The sequence below is a fragment of the Trachinotus anak genome, unplaced genomic scaffold (genome assembly GCF_046630095.1).
Source record: "Trachinotus anak isolate AG129_WGS33_773 ecotype Australia unplaced genomic scaffold, CSIRO_AGI_Tana_v1 ptg000010l, whole genome shotgun sequence".
Classification (NCBI taxonomy): Eukaryota; Metazoa; Chordata; class Actinopteri; order Carangiformes; family Carangidae; genus Trachinotus; species Trachinotus anak.
The window spans coordinates 16,932,750-16,938,749 of record NW_027273861.1 but is presented as its reverse complement, the minus strand read 5'-3'; positions in this window follow the sequence as shown (position 1 = coordinate 16,938,749).

Here is a 6,000-nt window from a genome sequence, read left to right as displayed (position 1 = left end):
AGCATTACAGAATACATTGTATTCTATAAGATCATCAAATGTTTGTAGTGTTGCTGTCTCCTGAGAACCACCTGAAAACAGGACAGTGAGGGTATGAAAAATTCTAATCTGAGAAGTAACAAGTAAAAAGTAGGCTAAAAAGTGTATTTTCTGCCTGTCAGATGTAGTGGACTACAAGTACAAGTACATGCACAAATACCTCAGATTTGTACTTAAGTAGAGTACTTGAGTAAATATTCTTCACTGACTGTAAACCAGTGGTATGTTACCTAATATGCTGTATATCTAGTATATTGCATGAGGTTTCAGATGTAATGATGAATAATAATGTGGATATTTCAGCAATAACTGAAACACATTTAGATGATACAAGTAATGATAGATAGATTCACGTAAATAGAGTCAATATGATGGTAAGGGATCACAACAGGTTTGAAGGATGAGTGCCTTTATATATTCAAAATCATATTTGTCTTCAAAGCAGAGATGACCATTGTGTTAGCAATATTTATTGAATATGTTTATAGACCTCCCGAACCAAACATGTCCTATTTGTAAGATGTGCTGTGTAGTAGCACAGATGAAGCAACAGAAGTAAACAGAGTATTCCTACTGTCAAGGTTTGCTGAGACCTGTAATTTAAATGGCTATGAATGCAACAACATTTTCCACCAGAAACCATGAGAAAATTGAGACATGTATTGATTTGATTTTTTAGCAGTTTACCAATGCAGTGCTCTGACAGATACTCCATTCCTGTGGGTTGGACAGATCACAATATTGTGACAACAACTGTAAACACCAGACTTTCCCAAGAAGCGACTGTGTATAGTTGTCAAGAGAAGTTTTAAAAATTCAGACCAGTCTGATTTTCAGAAGGATTTAGCTGTGATTCCTTGGAAAATGGTGAATTTGAAGATAAGTTTGATCATATCACTGAATGTTTTACTCATCTCCTAATAAAGGTGATGGAGCATCATGCTCCAGTGAGGAAAAAGGCTGTTAAACCACATCCAGCACCCTGGATAGATGATGAGTTAAGCAAGGCTTTTACAAAGAGAAATAAGGCAAAAGTTTGGCGGGACTATAAAAAGCTACAATTAAATCATAAAAAGAAGGCTTCATTTTAGAAGAATGCATTTAGTGATTGTAAAAATGATTCATAGAATACATGGAATATTACACGAGGACTTTTTGGAAGATCAGTCTTGGCTTTTGCAGAATCTTGATGTTGATGGGCACATATTGAAAATGATCTGGCAAAGTTCCCAAAGTGAATATGTTGAGAAAAAGTTTAAACACTCAAAAGTCTCTGGAAACCATTGTGCAGTCTGCTGATGATAATATCATAAAGGGTAGAACCTGGTTTATGGCTCTTTGGAACATCACTTTAAGATTTTCCAATGCCCAAACACTGTCGTCTGCCCTTTGTATGGGTTTACAGCACCACACAGTTACTTATCAAAAAAATAAAAAATCACTAGCACAGTGTGTATGATTCAATGGGCAGCTGGTTATTTGCCTGTGGAGTTACTGAAAAAGTTCCAGGCCTTAAATGGCAGCCAGCTCAGCTATTGCTCAGCCATTTAGGGCATTGTAGCTCTTAGTGAAATAGGAAGGCTCCAAAGGTCACAGAATAAAGCTGCTAGGTTATGGCAGGTTATGACACCACAGTAACTGAATTACATAATACTCTGGTGTGGTTGACTGTGAATGGCCCCATTGACAGAAGCCTTTGGAGTTTATGTTATAACATGAATCATTAGAAAAAACCAAGAGGAACAAATGACCTACTTCAGTTGGTGAGAGATGCTCAGTCAATATGAGAATAACTACCATATAATTAATAGTAGACTACTCATCAACGAGTCATTTACAGTGAGTTGATGTATTGAATCAAATACAGTTTAAATTGTAATATGGTGCAACCAAAATAAAAGTCAACTTTTAGCCAAAAGACTGCCTATGCCCCCACAGTTTTACTTTACCGCTGCTTGACTCGTCTGAAAATTCCTCCACTTTGGAAATTTGATCACGTGTAGGTGCAAATAAGGAACAGGCTTTGTGGGTCATGAAGATGTGTTCTATGCATTATAATTTGCGTATGAATTATAATGCATATGAGGAGTCCGTAGGAGATCCCTCAGGATGGATTAATTAAGTGGTTTAAAAATGGTGCTGTCAGTCAGAGGATGTAGATTGTAGGTGGAGAATAGATATACCCACCATATATATATATACACACCATGTTAAAACTTTTATATTATTTGTGTTTGATATAAAATGTTACACATTTGAATATCAAGATTTCAGTTTGACAGCTGCTTCAGCTCCTTCACTCATCTCTGCACCATTTGTTTTACTGATTTCATCTGTATATACCCCATACTGGTAGCATATAATACCTACTTTATGTAATGCCTGCCATTATTTATTTATTCACCAGCTCTTTTCTTCTTTTATTTGTGTATTTCCTTATCTATAGTAGTTTTCTATCTTTATCCTATTGCTTATCTAATAACTTTGTTGTTTATCCAATACATTTTTGTTGTTTATCTTATTGTTATTGTTTATAATTACTTTTGCTCATCTCCTCCTAGGCATTTCATTGAGAAGCTCACTCTTCCTAGAGTACTTGGAACTGTAGTCGCAGCTCCAGAAGGTAATTTCTCACTTTCAAACACTGAACTGAAAATGGACTCATGTTTATTTCCCTTTCCAGTGTTTGTTAATCTCAGTGGCTGATAGGAGGCAAACTTAGATCCAAGCTGTTTCCTGGCAACACAGTTTCAACAAAATGGTCACCAGCAGCATTCACTGTCATCACTGAGATCCAGAGATACTTTCCTCATAATTATAAGTTATTTCATTACTTTTCCTTTTCCATTACATCATTTTACAAGCCAAAATAAGCAACATCACATAACTTATCACCTGACAACATACTGTCGTGTCATCATGGTCTCCTGAATTGTACCGTACCCTTAATTTCACACCATCAATGCCCTGCGTCTACAACTACACAAAGTAGTTTTAATTTGATCAATGCAGTGGAACCACTTCTTACTCGGAGACTCTGGCATTTTCCACTTTGTCATTTTCCACGTGTGACTCCTCAGGGAGCATTTGTCAAGACAGCCAATTTATCAGATAATAAAATAATGATAATGGTAATTAGATTAATTCTCCTGATCATGACCCGTGCACTTTGAATGCCGATTACCATGTAAACACAATCTCTGTGTGATTTTCCAGGCTGATAACTGTGTGCCCAAATCACAGCACCACACGTGTATCTCAGGGTCTAATGAAATAATAACTTAAGCCGCTCAAGCATAGTCAGGTTTTACTTCTCCTTTTCATACTACTGCACCGCTAACAACAACTGCCTGCCACGAAACATTAGCCATCAATTTTGTTGTAATTAAGAAATATCTAAGCTTTGGCACCTAAGACCACATTACAAATTCTCCACAGCTCACTGATTTCAGAGGATTGAAAAGCAAATGCAAATAGGTTTTCAATTTGGAAAAGGGAAGCAGGCTAATTGAGTTGACCTTAAAACGGTCTTTTATTTAAAATTAAGACCAGAATGTGCAGCAGTGGATGTTTTTGTGAGGAGTTACATTTGTTAAAGACGTAACGATACTTCAACACAGCACTGACTTATGCAATCTAGTCATAGCGCAAACTTGTTTTTTTTTTTCATTTCATGGCAAATAAACCCCATGAGTAGACTACAACTGACATTATATTTGTTCCTCTGTCAGTTTTTGTTTGTGTCTTACAGTGCCGCCCTAATGACTGGGAAATATCAACCTGAACTATTTCTGTATGCAAATGCACATTTGTACAACACAGATTTCAGGTAGTATATGGATTATAAAAGTTGACGGCAGGTTCTTGAGTGCATATAGCCTGCACTGTCTGCAGGAGCGTCACACCTTCAGTGCCAGAGAGAGCTCTTCATCTGAGGCAAGCAAGTGCATACACACATGGTCTCACACTGAGCTGAACCCCAGTCTAACCGCATTAGCTCAGCTGTTTATGCATTTAATGCCAGCTACAGCTATACATGCAGCAGGCCATGAATCACCAAGAGGACTTTTGGGTGGAATAAATCATTTATATTGTTAAGCTTTCAAGCGGACACAGTCATTTATCCTCGGTTCAAGGAGACACAGGCAGCTTAAGACACTTGTCAATGACGTGTTTGGAGAGAGCTCATAACAGCCTGTCAAGCGGAGATGAGATGTACGCCATGTACCAAGGCAGCGTTAAAACCAACACCCTAATGCTTATCTGTGCCATGAAAACACGCAGATGTAATGGATGGAAATTGCGCTAGCACTCTGTCCTCTGCCCTGCAGCTGCCATTGTAAATTATCACCTGTCATATCTGTGACATTTCAGCAAAGACACTTGATGTGGTGATGCTAGAGATATGAACTTTTAGGAGGGGAGGGCCATGCTAGCATCTTATATTTCAGGCGCTGTTATCAGTCTATCTTAAGAGGATAGATCAAAACATGAAAACAGTGGCGGTTTGTTGCCTGAACATAGATCAAAGTTAGGATAGGTTCATCTTTAATTCACCATGCCTAATCTGCATCAGGCGAGATGTGTTTGTTGAAAACAGCTTTGAGTGTTGTGAGAGCTGGTAACACTACACATAGGCACTACAGCTAGCCATATGTTCAGGTGGCAAGTTAAAACATAAGTGTACTCACACTGGCCTCACTTGAAAGTCACAAAGTAATTAAATGATTCTTTATCTTTAAACATATGCCAGTGTCAAGAGAAAATAGCCTCAAGTCAGACGCCCAATAATGAGAAACACCTGTAATTACTTGGAAATGTCAAGTTCTGTGACAAAGCGAGCGAGCATATGTGTAGGAGACGGCGGAGAGTTACAGCTGGTATAAAAGCTCATGTCTGGAGGTAAACTGCATGGTGAGTCATTTTGTATTATGGGCTGCTTCTCTAATCGCCTTGTTTTTCTGTTGAAGTTTCTCCTGAGGGAGAGCTGGCCGAGTTCTGAGATGGAAACGACAGTGGGGGAGGACACACCATTCCCGCGTGGGACTGTTCTGTTCCTGTAACGGTAGCGGGGAACCTTTCAGCCCACTAGCTCCACACGTTTCCACAGGATCAAATGCTGCCCACCAAATACCGGTCAGAATTCAGAGGCAAACATTCTGCTTTAACAAAGAGACAACAAAGCACTAAACACAAAGCTCCACCATGAAAAGGGGGATTTTTAAGACAGCATTTGGAGAAACATTAAGAAAACCACTGTTAGTTGTTCATAGTATCCTGAAACTTTTGTCTTAATTGCTTTACATTGTCTGTGCAACAAGTCCTCATCACAGACAAAACAAGTCTTAAGTGTCTTCCAAAATTACTTAAATGACTGTTCCTAAATGAGTTGTTTGAGAAAGTTAGATGAGTTGATCAACACGATACCACTCTCACATCTTTCTGGTAAATATGAAGCTACAGCTAGCAGCCAGTTAGCTTAGCTTAGCACAAAGCACAACCTTTTGCTGTGTTATATCTGGTTTATTTATTCTATTCAAAAACCCATGTGTAAAATGACATTTAGCCTTTTTAAAGGGGAGGTTTGTGTAGGTTGTTATCTTGCCTGGGACCAGTAACTCAGATGGTTATCTGGTAAATACATTAGATATAAATGAGCTATGATGTGTTAAAAAAAAAAAAGTGTTAATTGGTGAGCTTTACCTACTTTTGGACAAAACCAGGTAAGCTATTATGTTAAGATCAGAGAATTAAAACCCCATGGTTAAGGTTAGGAAAACATGGTCATCCAGGTAAAAAAAAAAAAAAAAAAAATCCAAACTGATTGTTGGTGTCGAGTGGGGGAGTCACATGCTTTGCTGAGTCATGCTTCCACCCTAAATGTTAAGAAATGGCCAATAGTTTGTTCCTTTTTGGTGAGGACATTCGTGATTGCAAGCTTTACAGAGCACACAAACCTCT